Source organism: Arachis hypogaea, unplaced genomic scaffold (genome assembly GCF_003086295.3).
Source record: "Arachis hypogaea cultivar Tifrunner unplaced genomic scaffold, arahy.Tifrunner.gnm2.J5K5 arahy.Tifrunner.gnm2.scaffold_32, whole genome shotgun sequence".
In the NCBI taxonomy this organism is placed as follows: domain Eukaryota; kingdom Viridiplantae; phylum Streptophyta; class Magnoliopsida; order Fabales; family Fabaceae; genus Arachis; species Arachis hypogaea.
The window spans coordinates 234,007-243,736 of record NW_027255470.1 but is presented as its reverse complement, the minus strand read 5'-3'; the positions used below and the strand labels follow the sequence as shown (position 1 = coordinate 243,736).

The 9,730-nt window shown below is 51.3% G+C and overlaps 31 non-coding genes across 31 annotated transcripts; all 31 read left to right on the top strand.

Moving 5' to 3' along the window:
• The first annotated feature begins 4 nt into the window (after positions 1–4).
• LOC114926371 (5S ribosomal RNA) lies at positions 5–122 on the top strand. Its single transcript, XR_003816815.1, has one exon. It is a non-coding gene; the product is annotated as a 5S ribosomal RNA (ribosomal RNA).
• A 188-nt stretch (positions 123–310) lies between these two features.
• LOC114927015 (5S ribosomal RNA) lies at positions 311–429 on the top strand. Its single transcript, XR_003817440.1, has one exon. It is a non-coding gene; the product is annotated as a 5S ribosomal RNA (ribosomal RNA).
• Positions 430–617: 188 nt separating this feature from the next.
• Positions 618–735, top strand: LOC114926270 (5S ribosomal RNA). The gene has a single exon (XR_003816713.1). It is a non-coding gene; the product is annotated as a 5S ribosomal RNA (ribosomal RNA).
• A 425-nt stretch (positions 736–1,160) lies between these two features.
• On the top strand, positions 1,161–1,279 carry LOC114927014 (5S ribosomal RNA). The gene has a single exon (XR_003817439.1). It is a non-coding gene; the product is annotated as a 5S ribosomal RNA (ribosomal RNA).
• Positions 1,280–1,467: 188 nt separating this feature from the next.
• On the top strand, positions 1,468–1,586 carry LOC114927013 (5S ribosomal RNA). Its single transcript, XR_003817438.1, has one exon. It is a non-coding gene; the product is annotated as a 5S ribosomal RNA (ribosomal RNA).
• A 189-nt stretch (positions 1,587–1,775) lies between these two features.
• Positions 1,776–1,895, top strand: LOC114926480 (5S ribosomal RNA). Its single transcript, XR_003816924.1, has one exon. It is a non-coding gene; the product is annotated as a 5S ribosomal RNA (ribosomal RNA).
• A 185-nt stretch (positions 1,896–2,080) lies between these two features.
• Positions 2,081–2,199, top strand: LOC114927012 (5S ribosomal RNA). The gene has a single exon (XR_003817437.1). It is a non-coding gene; the product is annotated as a 5S ribosomal RNA (ribosomal RNA).
• Positions 2,200–2,385: 186 nt separating this feature from the next.
• Positions 2,386–2,504, top strand: LOC114927011 (5S ribosomal RNA). The gene has a single exon (XR_003817436.1). It is a non-coding gene; the product is annotated as a 5S ribosomal RNA (ribosomal RNA).
• A 190-nt stretch (positions 2,505–2,694) lies between these two features.
• On the top strand, positions 2,695–2,813 carry LOC114927010 (5S ribosomal RNA). Its single transcript, XR_003817435.1, has one exon. It is a non-coding gene; the product is annotated as a 5S ribosomal RNA (ribosomal RNA).
• Positions 2,814–2,998: 185 nt separating this feature from the next.
• Positions 2,999–3,117, top strand: LOC114927009 (5S ribosomal RNA). Its single transcript, XR_003817434.1, has one exon. It is a non-coding gene; the product is annotated as a 5S ribosomal RNA (ribosomal RNA).
• Positions 3,118–3,307: 190 nt separating this feature from the next.
• On the top strand, positions 3,308–3,426 carry LOC114927008 (5S ribosomal RNA). Its single transcript, XR_003817433.1, has one exon. It is a non-coding gene; the product is annotated as a 5S ribosomal RNA (ribosomal RNA).
• A 189-nt stretch (positions 3,427–3,615) lies between these two features.
• Positions 3,616–3,734, top strand: LOC114927006 (5S ribosomal RNA). Its single transcript, XR_003817431.1, has one exon. It is a non-coding gene; the product is annotated as a 5S ribosomal RNA (ribosomal RNA).
• A 188-nt stretch (positions 3,735–3,922) lies between these two features.
• Positions 3,923–4,041, top strand: LOC114927005 (5S ribosomal RNA). The gene has a single exon (XR_003817430.1). It is a non-coding gene; the product is annotated as a 5S ribosomal RNA (ribosomal RNA).
• A 187-nt stretch (positions 4,042–4,228) lies between these two features.
• LOC114926421 (5S ribosomal RNA) lies at positions 4,229–4,344 on the top strand. Its single transcript, XR_003816865.1, has one exon. It is a non-coding gene; the product is annotated as a 5S ribosomal RNA (ribosomal RNA).
• A 188-nt stretch (positions 4,345–4,532) lies between these two features.
• Positions 4,533–4,652, top strand: LOC114926403 (5S ribosomal RNA). Its single transcript, XR_003816847.1, has one exon. It is a non-coding gene; the product is annotated as a 5S ribosomal RNA (ribosomal RNA).
• A 186-nt stretch (positions 4,653–4,838) lies between these two features.
• LOC114927004 (5S ribosomal RNA) lies at positions 4,839–4,957 on the top strand. Its single transcript, XR_003817429.1, has one exon. It is a non-coding gene; the product is annotated as a 5S ribosomal RNA (ribosomal RNA).
• A 188-nt stretch (positions 4,958–5,145) lies between these two features.
• Positions 5,146–5,261, top strand: LOC114926420 (5S ribosomal RNA). Its single transcript, XR_003816864.1, has one exon. It is a non-coding gene; the product is annotated as a 5S ribosomal RNA (ribosomal RNA).
• A 186-nt stretch (positions 5,262–5,447) lies between these two features.
• LOC114927003 (5S ribosomal RNA) lies at positions 5,448–5,566 on the top strand. Its single transcript, XR_003817428.1, has one exon. It is a non-coding gene; the product is annotated as a 5S ribosomal RNA (ribosomal RNA).
• A 187-nt stretch (positions 5,567–5,753) lies between these two features.
• LOC114926269 (5S ribosomal RNA) lies at positions 5,754–5,871 on the top strand. Its single transcript, XR_003816712.1, has one exon. It is a non-coding gene; the product is annotated as a 5S ribosomal RNA (ribosomal RNA).
• A 187-nt stretch (positions 5,872–6,058) lies between these two features.
• Positions 6,059–6,177, top strand: LOC114927002 (5S ribosomal RNA). The gene has a single exon (XR_003817427.1). It is a non-coding gene; the product is annotated as a 5S ribosomal RNA (ribosomal RNA).
• Positions 6,178–6,363: 186 nt separating this feature from the next.
• LOC114926279 (5S ribosomal RNA) lies at positions 6,364–6,481 on the top strand. The gene has a single exon (XR_003816722.1). It is a non-coding gene; the product is annotated as a 5S ribosomal RNA (ribosomal RNA).
• Positions 6,482–6,669: 188 nt separating this feature from the next.
• LOC114927001 (5S ribosomal RNA) lies at positions 6,670–6,788 on the top strand. The gene has a single exon (XR_003817426.1). It is a non-coding gene; the product is annotated as a 5S ribosomal RNA (ribosomal RNA).
• A 187-nt stretch (positions 6,789–6,975) lies between these two features.
• LOC114926494 (5S ribosomal RNA) lies at positions 6,976–7,092 on the top strand. The gene has a single exon (XR_003816938.1). It is a non-coding gene; the product is annotated as a 5S ribosomal RNA (ribosomal RNA).
• Positions 7,093–7,278: 186 nt separating this feature from the next.
• Positions 7,279–7,397, top strand: LOC114927000 (5S ribosomal RNA). Its single transcript, XR_003817425.1, has one exon. It is a non-coding gene; the product is annotated as a 5S ribosomal RNA (ribosomal RNA).
• A 187-nt stretch (positions 7,398–7,584) lies between these two features.
• Positions 7,585–7,703, top strand: LOC114926999 (5S ribosomal RNA). Its single transcript, XR_003817424.1, has one exon. It is a non-coding gene; the product is annotated as a 5S ribosomal RNA (ribosomal RNA).
• A 189-nt stretch (positions 7,704–7,892) lies between these two features.
• On the top strand, positions 7,893–8,011 carry LOC114926998 (5S ribosomal RNA). The gene has a single exon (XR_003817423.1). It is a non-coding gene; the product is annotated as a 5S ribosomal RNA (ribosomal RNA).
• Positions 8,012–8,201: 190 nt separating this feature from the next.
• LOC114926997 (5S ribosomal RNA) lies at positions 8,202–8,320 on the top strand. The gene has a single exon (XR_003817422.1). It is a non-coding gene; the product is annotated as a 5S ribosomal RNA (ribosomal RNA).
• Positions 8,321–8,509: 189 nt separating this feature from the next.
• Positions 8,510–8,628, top strand: LOC114926995 (5S ribosomal RNA). Its single transcript, XR_003817420.1, has one exon. It is a non-coding gene; the product is annotated as a 5S ribosomal RNA (ribosomal RNA).
• Positions 8,629–8,815: 187 nt separating this feature from the next.
• On the top strand, positions 8,816–8,929 carry LOC114926568 (5S ribosomal RNA). The gene has a single exon (XR_003817012.1). It is a non-coding gene; the product is annotated as a 5S ribosomal RNA (ribosomal RNA).
• Positions 8,930–9,117: 188 nt separating this feature from the next.
• On the top strand, positions 9,118–9,234 carry LOC114926439 (5S ribosomal RNA). The gene has a single exon (XR_003816883.1). It is a non-coding gene; the product is annotated as a 5S ribosomal RNA (ribosomal RNA).
• Positions 9,235–9,420: 186 nt separating this feature from the next.
• Positions 9,421–9,539, top strand: LOC114926260 (5S ribosomal RNA). The gene has a single exon (XR_003816703.1). It is a non-coding gene; the product is annotated as a 5S ribosomal RNA (ribosomal RNA).
• The last annotated feature ends 191 nt before the right edge of the window (positions 9,540–9,730 follow it).

Here is a 9,730-nt window from a genome sequence, read left to right as displayed (position 1 = left end):
TAATAGGTGCGATCATACCAGCACTAATGCACCGGATCCCATCAGAACTCCGCAGTTAAGCGTGCTTGGGCGAGAGTAGTACTAGGATGGGTGACCTCTGGGAAGTCCTCGTGTTGCACCTCTTTTTTTTTTTTTTTTAACGTCGTGCCGACCTTCATTCTTTAAATGACGCTATCCGAGTAGGACACCTAAGGGCGAGCCGCAATGGCCTCATCCTCGACAGGCACCTACGGTACCCGCAAGGCTTCGCGGATAGTGTTACGCTCTCTCGCGCCGCATGGTTAACAAAATTGTGTGTGCGAACTATAATAGGTGCGATCATACCAGCACTAATGCACCGGATCCCATCAGAACTCCGCAGTTAAGCGTGCTTGGGCGAGAGTAGTACTAGGATGGGTGACCTCCTGGGAAGTCCTCGTGTTGCACCTCTTTTTTTTTTTTTTTAACGTCGTGCCGACCTTCATTCTTTAAATGACGCTATCCCGAGTAGGACACCTAAGGGCGAGCCGCAATGGCCTCATCCTCGACAGGCACCTACGGTACCCGCAAGGCTTCGCGGATAGTGTTACGCTCTCTCGCGCCGCATGGTTAACAAAATTGTGTGTGCGAACTATAATAGGTGCGATCATACCAGCACTAATGCACCGGATCCCATCAGAACTCCGCAGTTAAGCGTGCTTGGGCGAGATAGTACTAGGATGGGTGACCTCCTGGGAAGTCCTCGTGTTGCACCTCTTTTTTTTTTTTAACGTCGTGCCGACCTTCATTCTTTAAATGACGCTATCCCGAGTAGGACACCTAAGGGCGAGCCGCAATGGCCTCATCCTCGACAGGCACCTACGGTACCCGCAAGGCTTCGCGGATAGTGTTACGCTCTCTCGCGCCGCATGGTTAACAAAATTGTGTGTGCGAACTATAATAGGTGCGATCATACCAGCACTAATGCACCGGATGCCCATGTTCCTCGTGTTGCACCTCTTTTTTTTTTTTTAACGTCGTGCCGACCTTCATTCTTTAAATGACGCTATCCGAGTAGGACACCTAAGGGCGAGCCGCAATGGCCTCATCCTCGACAGGCACCTACGGTACCCGCAAGGCTTCGCAGATAGTGTTACGCTCTCTCGCGCATGGTTAACAAAATTGTGTGTGCGAACTATAATAGGTGCGATCATACCAGCACTAATGCACCGGATCCCATCAGAACTCCGCAGTTAAGCGTGCTTGGGCGAGAGTAGTACTAGGATGGGTGACCTCCTGGGAAGTCCTCGTGTTGCACCTCTTTTTTTTTTTTTTTAACGTCGTGCCGACCTTCATTCTTTAAATGACGCTATCCCGAGTAGGACACCTAAGGGCGAGCCGCAATGGCCTCATCCTCGACAGGCACCTACGGTACCCGCAAGGCTTCGCGGATAGTGTTACGCTCTCTCGCGCCGCATGGTTAACAAAATTGTGTGTGCGAACTATAATAGGTGCGATCATACCAGCACTAATGCACCGGATCCCATCAGAACTCCGCAGTTAAGCGTGCTTGGGCGAGAGTAGTACTAGGATGGGTGACCTCCTGGGAAGTCCTCGTGTTGCACCTCTTTTTTTTTTTTTTTTAACGTCGTGCCGACCTTCATTCTTTAAATGACGCTATCCCGAGTAGGACACCTAAGGGCGAGCCGCAATGGCCTCATCCTCGACAGGCACCTACGGTACCCGCAAGGCTTCGCGGATAGTGTTACGCTCTCTCGCGCCGCATGGTTAACAAAATTGTGTGTGCGAACTATAATAGGTGCGATCATACCAGCACTAATGCACCGGATCCCATCAGAACTCCGCAGTTAAGCGTGCTTGGGCGAGAAGTAGTACTAGGATGGGTGACCTCCTGGGAAGTCCTCGTGTTGCACCCTTTTTTTTTTTTTAACGTCGTGCCGACCTTCATTCTTTAAATGACGCTATCCCGAGTAGGACACCTAAGGGCGAGCCGCAATGGCCTCATCCTCGACAGGCACCTACGGTACCCGCAAGGCTTCGCAGATAGTGTTACGCTCTCTCGCGCCGCATGGTTAACAAAATTGTGTGTGCGAACTATAATAGGTGCGATCATACCAGCACTAATGCACCGGATCCCATCAGAACTCCGCAGTTAAGCGTGCTTGGGCGAGAGTAGTACTAGGATGGGTGACCTCCTGGGAAGTCCTCGTGTTGCACCTCTTTTTTTTTTTTTTAACGTCGTGCCGACCTTCATTCTTTAAATGACGCTATCCGAGTAGGACACCTAAGGGCGAGCCGCAATGGCCTCATCCTCGACAGGCACCTACGGTACCCGCAAGGCTTCGCAGATAGTGTTACGCTCTCTCGCGCCGCATGGTTAACAAAATTGTGTGTGCGAACTATAATAGGTGCGATCATACCAGCACTAATGCACCGGATCCCATCAGAACTCCGCAGTTAAGCGTGCTTGGGCGAGAGTAGTACTAGGATGGGTGACCTCCTGGGAAGTCCTCGTGTTGCACCTCTTTTTTTTTTTTTTTTTAACGTCGTGCCGACCTTCATTCTTTAAATGACGCTATCCCGAGTAGGACACCTAAGGGCGAGCCGCAATGGCCTCATCCTCGACAGGCACCTACGGTACCCGCAAGGCTTCGCGGATAGTGTTACGCTCTCTCGCGCCGCATGGTTAACAAAATTGTGTGTGCGAACTATAATAGGTGCGATCATACCAGCACTAATGCACCGGATCCCATCAGAACTCCGCAGTTAAGCGTGCTTGGGCGAGAGTAGTACTAGGATGGGTGACCTCCTGGGAAGTCCTCGTGTTGCACCTCTTTTTTTTTTTTTAACGTCGTGCCGACCTTCATTCTTTAAATGACGCTATCCGAGTAGGACACCTAAGGGCGAGCCGCAATGGCCTCATCCTCGACAGGCACCTACGGTACCCGCAAGGCTTCGCGGATAGTGTTACGCTCTCTCGCGCCGCATGGTTAACAAAATTGTGTGTGCGAACTATAATAGGTGCGATCATACCAGCACTAATGCACCGGATCCCATCAGAACTCCGCAGTTAAGCGTGCTTGGGCGAGAGTAGTACTAGGATGGGTGACCTCCTGGGAAGTCCTCGTGTTGCACCTCTTTTTTTTTTTTTTTTTAACGTCGTGCCGACCTTCATTCTTTAAATGACGCTATCCCGAGTAGGACACCTAAGGGCGAGCCGCAATGGCCTCATCCTCGACAGGCACCTACGGTACCCGCAAGGCTTCGCGGATAGTGTTACGCTCTCTCGCGCCGCATGGTTAACAAAATTGTGTGTGCGAACTATAATAGGTGCGATCATACCAGCACTAATGCACCGGATCCCATCAGAACTCCGCAGTTAAGCGTGCTTGGGCGAGAGTAGTACTAGGATGGGTGACCTCCTGGGAAGTCCTCGTGTTGCACCTCTTTTTTTTTTTTTTTTAACGTCGTGCCGACCTTCATTCTTTAAATGACGCTATCCCGAGTAGGACACCTAAGGGCGAGCCGCAATGGCCTCATCCTCGACAGGCACCTACGGTACCCGCAAGGCTTCGCGGATAGTGTTACGCTCTCTCGCGCCGCATGGTTAACAAAATTGTGTGTGCGAACTATAATAGGTGCGATCATACCAGCACTAATGCACCGGATCCCATCAGAACTCCGCAGTTAAGCGTGCTTGGGCGAGAGTAGTACTAGGATGGGTGACCTCCTGGGAAGTCCTCGTGTTGCACCTCTTTTTTTTTTTTTTTAACGTCGTGCCGACCTTCATTCTTTAAATGACGCTATCCCGAGTAGGACACCTAAGGGCGAGCCGCAATGGCCTCATCCTCGACAGGCACCTACGGTACCCGCAAGGCTTCGCAGATAGTGTTACGCTCTCTCGCGCCGCATGGTTAACAAAATTGTGTGTGCGAACTATAATAGGTGCGATCATACCAGCACTAATGCACCGGATCCCATCAGAACTCCGCAGTTAAGCGTGCTTGGGCGAGAGTAGTACTAGGATGGGTGACCTCCTGGGAAGTCCTCGTGTTGCACCTCTTTTTTTTTTTTTTAACGTCGTGCCGACCTTCATTCTTTAAATGACGCTATCCCGAGTAGGACACCTAAGGGCGAGCCGCAATGGCCTCATCCTCGACAGGCACCTACGGTACCCGCAAGGCTTCGCAGATAGTGTTACGCTCTCTCGCGCCGCATGGTTAACAAAATTGTGTGTGCGAACTATAATAGGTGCGATCATACCAGCACTAATGCACCGGATCCCATCAGAACTCCGCAGTTAAGCGTGCTTGGGCGAGAGTACTAGGATGGGTGACCTCCTGGGAAGTCCTCGTGTTGCACCTCTTTTTTTTTTTTTTTAACGTCGTGCCGACCTTCATTCTTTAAATGACGCTATCCCGAGTAGGACACCTAAGGGCGAGCCGCAATGGCCTCATCCTCGACAGGCACCTACGGTACCCGCAAGGCTTCGCGGATAGTGTTACGCTCTCTCGCGCCGCATGGTTAACAAAATTGTGTGTGCGAACTATAATAGGTGCGATCATACCAGCACTAATGCACCGGATCCCATCAGAACTCCGCAGTTAAGCGTGCTTGGGCGAGAAGTAGTACTAGGATGGGTGACCTCCTGGGAAGTCCTCGTGTTGCACCTCTTTTTTTTTTTTTTTAACGTCGTGCCGACCTTCATTCTTTAAATGACGCTATCCCGAGTAGGACACCTAAGGGCGAGCCGCAATGGCCTCATCCTCGACAGGCACCTACGGTACCCGCAAGGCTTCGCGGATAGTGTTACGCTCTCTCGCGCCGCATGGTTAACAAAATTGTGTGCGAACTATAATAGGTGCGATCATACCAGCACTAATGCACCGGATCCCATCAGAACTCCGCAGTTAAGCGTGCTTGGGCGAGAGTAGTACTAGGATGGGTGACCTCCTGGGAAGTCCTCGTGTTGCACCTCTTTTTTTTTTTTTTTAACGTCGTGCCGACCTTCATTCTTTAAATGACGCTATCCCGAGTAGGACACCTAAGGGCGAGCCGCAATGGCCTCATCCTCGACAGGCACCTACGGTACCCGCAAGGCTTCGCGGATAGTGTTACGCTCTCTCGCGCCGCATGGTTAACAAAATTGTGTGTGCGAACTATAATAGGTGCGATCATACCAGCACTAATGCACCGGATCCCATCAGAACTCCGCAGTTAAGCGTGCTTGGGCGAGAGTACTAGGATGGGTGACCTCCTGGGAAGTCCTCGTGTTGCACCTCTTTTTTTTTTTTTTTAACGTCGTGCCGACCTTCATTCTTTAAATGACGCTATCCCGAGTAGGACACCTAAGGGCGAGCCGCAATGGCCTCATCCTCGACAGGCACCTACGGTACCCGCAAGGCTTCGCGGATAGTGTTACGCTCTCTCGCGCCGCATGGTTAACAAAATTGTGTGCGAACTATAATAGGTGCGATCATACCAGCACTAATGCACCGGATCCCATCAGAACTCCGCAGTTAAGCGTGCTTGGGCGAGAGTAGTACTAGGATGGGTGACCTCCTGGGAAGTCCTCGTGTTGCACCTCTTTTTTTTTTTTTTAACGTCGTGCCGACCTTCATTCTTTAAATGACGCTATCCCGAGTAGGACACCTAAGGGCGAGCCGCAATGGCCTCATCCTCGACAGGCACCTACGGTACCCGCAAGGCTTCGCGGATAGTGTTACGCTCTCTCGCGCCGCATGGTTAACAAAATTGTGTGTGCGAACTATAATAGGTGCGATCATACCAGCACTAATGCACCGGATCCCATCAGAACTCCGCAGTTAAGCGTGCTTGGGCGAGATAGTACTAGGATGGGTGACCTCCTGGGAAGTCCTCGTGTTGCACCTCTTTTTTTTTTTTTTAACGTCGTGCCGACCTTCATTCTTTAAATGACGCTATCCCGAGTAGGACACCTAAGGGCGAGCCGCAATGGCCTCATCCTCGACAGGCACCTACGGTACCCGCAAGGCTTCGCAGATAGTGTTACGCTCTCTCGCGCCGCATGGTTAACAAAATTGTGTGTGCGAACTATAATAGGTGCGATCATACCAGCACTAATGCACCGGATCCCATCAGAACTCCGCAGTTAAGCGTGCTTGGGCGAGAGTAGTACTAGGATGGGTGACCTCCTGGGAAGTCCTCGTGTTGCACCTCTTTTTTTTTTTTTTAACGTCGTGCCGACCTTCATTCTTTAAATGACGCTATCCCGAGTAGGACACCTAAGGGCGAGCCGCAATGGCCTCATCCTCGACAGGCACCTACGGTACCCGCAAGGCTTCGCGGATAGTGTTACGCTCTCTCGCGCCGCATGGTTAACAAATTGTGTGTGCGAACTATAATAGGTGCGATCATACCAGCACTAATGCACCGGATCCCATCAGAACTCCGCAGTTAAGCGTGCTTGGGCGAGAGTAGTACTAGGATGGGTGACCTCCTGGAAGTCCTCGTGTTGCACCTCTTTTTTTTTTTTTTTAACGTCGTGCCGACCTTCATTCTTTAAATGACGCTATCCCGAGTAGGACACCTAAGGGCGAGCCGCAATGGCCTCATCCTCGACAGGCACCTACGGTACCCGCAAGGCTTCGCGGATAGTGTTACGCTCTCTCGCGCCGCATGGTTAACAAAATTGTGTGTGCGAACTATAATAGGTGCGATCATACCAGCACTAATGCACCGGATCCCATCAGAACTCCGCAGTTAAGCGTGCTTGGGCGAGAGTAGTACTAGGATGGGTGACCTCCTGGGAAGTCCTCGTGTTGCACCTCTTTTTTTTTTTTTTAACGTCGTGCCGACCTTCATTCTTTAAATGACGCTATCCCGAGTAGGACACCTAAGGGCGAGCCGCAATGGCCTCATCCTCGACAGGCACCTACGGTACCCGCAAGGCTTCGCGGATAGTGTTACGCTCTCTCGCGCCGCATGGTTAACAAAATTGTGTGTGCGAACTATAATAGGTGCGATCATACCAGCACTAATGCACCGGATCCCATCAGAACTCCGCAGTTAAGCGTGCTTGGGCGAGATAGTACTAGGATGGGTGACCTCTGGGAAGTCCTCGTGTTGCACCTCTTTTTTTTTTTTTAACGTCGTGCCGACCTTCATTCTTTAAATGACGCTATCCCGAGTAGGACACCTAAGGGCGAGCCGCAATGGCCTCATCCTCGACAGGCACCTACGGTACCCGCAAGGCTTCGCGGATAGTGTTACGCTCTCTCGCGCCGCATGGTTAACAAAATTGTGTGTGCGAACTATAATAGGTGCGATCATACCAGCACTAATGCACCGGATCCCATCAGAACTCCGCAGTTAAGCGTGCTTGGGCGAGAGTAGTACTAGGATGGGTGACCTCCTGGGAAGTCCTCGTGTTGCACCTCTTTTTTTTTTTTTTTAACGTCGTGCCGACCTTCATTCTTTAAATGACGCTATCCGAGTAGGACACCTAAGGGCGAGCCGCAATGGCCTCATCCTCGACAGGCACCTACGGTACCCGCAAGGCTTCGCGGATAGTGTTACGCTCTCTCGCGCCGCATGGTTAACAAAATTGTGTGTGCGAACTATAATAGGTGCGATCATACCAGCACTAATGCACCGGATCCCATCAGAACTCCGCAGTTAAGCGTGCTTGGGCGAGAGTAGTACTAGGATGGGTGACCTCCTGGGAAGTCCTCGTGTTGCACCTCTTTTTTTTTTTTTTTTTTAACGTCGTGCCGACCTTCATTCTTTAAATGACGCTATCCCGAGTAGGACACCTAAGGGCGAGCCGCAATGGCCTCATCCTCGACAGGCACCTACGGTACCCGCAAGGCTTCGCATAGTGTTACGCTCTCTCGCGCCGCATGGTTAACAAAATTGTGTGTGCGAACTATAATAGGTGCGATCATACCAGCACTAATGCACCGGATCCCATCAGAACTCCGCAGTTAAGCGTGCTTGGGCGAGAGTAGTACTAGGATGGGTGACCTCCTGGGAAGTCCTCGTGTTGCACCTCTTTTTTTTTTTTTTTTTAACGTCGTGCCGACCTTCATTCTTTAAATGACGCTATCCCGAGTAGGACACCTAAGGGCGAGCCGCAATGGCCTCATCCTCGACAGGCACCTACGGTACCCGCAAGGCTTCGCGGATAGTGTTACGCTCTCTCGCGCCGCATGGTTAACAAAATTGTGTGTGCGAACTATAATAGGTGCGATCATACCAGCACTAATGCACCGGATCCCATCAGAACTCCGCAGTTAAGCGTGCTTGGGCGAGAGTAGTACTAGGATGGGTGACCTCCTGGGAAGTCCTCGTGTTGCACCTCTTTTTTTTTTTTTTTTAACGTCGTGCCGACCTTCATTCTTTAAATGACGCTATCCCGAGTAGGACACCTAAGGGCGAGCCGCAATGGCCTCATCCTCGACAGGCACCTACGGTACCCGCAAGGCTTCGCGGATAGTGTTACGCTCTCTCGCGCCGCATGGTTAACAAAATTGTGTGTGCGAACTATAATAGGTGCGATCATACCAGCACTAATGCACCGGATCCCATCAGAACTCCGCAGTTAAGCGTGCTTGGGCGAGAGTAGTACTAGGATGGGTGACCTCCTGGGAAGTCCTCGTGTTGCACCTCTTTTTTTTTTTTTTTTAACGTCGTGCCGACCTTCATTCTTTAAATGACGCTATCCGAGTAGGACACCTAAGGGCGAGCCGCAATGGCCTCATCCTCGACAGGCACCTACGGTACCCGCAAGGCTTCGCGATAGTGTTACGCTCTCTCGCGCCGCATGGTTAACAAAATTGTGTGTGCGAACTATAATAGGTGCGATCATACCAGCACTAATGCACCGGATCCCATCAGAACTCCGCAGTTAAGCGTGCTTGGGCGAGAGTAGTACTAGGATGGGTGCTGGGAAGTCCTCGTGTTGCACCTCTTTTTTTTTTTTTTTAACGTCGTGCCGACCTTCATTCTTTAAATGACGCTATCCCGAGTAGGACACCTAAGGGCGAGCCGCAATGGCCTCATCCTCGACAGGCACCTACGGTACCCGCAAGGCTTCGCGGATAGTGTTACGCTCTCTCGCGCCGCATGGTTAACAAAATTGTGTGTGCGAACTATAATAGGTGCGATCATACCAGCACTAATGCACCGGATCCCATCAGAACTCCGCAGTTAAGCGTGCTTGGGCGAGAGTAGTACTAGGATGGGTGACCTTGGGAAGTCCTCGTGTTGCACCTCTTTTTTTTTTTTTTAACGTCGTGCCGACCTTCATTCTTTAAATGACGCTATCCCGAGTAGGACACCTAAGGGCGAGCCGCAATGGCCTCATCCTCGACAGGCACCTACGGTACCCGCAAGGCTTCGCGGATAGTGTTACGCTCTCTCGCGCCGCATGTTAACAAAATTGTGTGTGCGAACTATAATAGGTGCGATCATACCAGCACTAATGCACCGGATCCCATCAGAACTCCGCAGTTAAGCGTGCTTGGGCGAGAGTAGTACTAGGATGGGTGACCTCCTGGGAAGTCCTCGTGTTGCACCCTTTTTTTTTTTTTTTTAACGTCGTGCCGACCTTCATTCTTTAAATGACGCTATCCCGAGTAGGACACCTAAGGGCGAGCCGCAATGGCCTCATCCTCGACAGGCACCTACGGTACCCGCAAGGCTTCGCGGATAGTGTTACGCTCTCTCGCGCCGCATGGTTAACAAAATTGTGTGTGCGAACTATAATAGG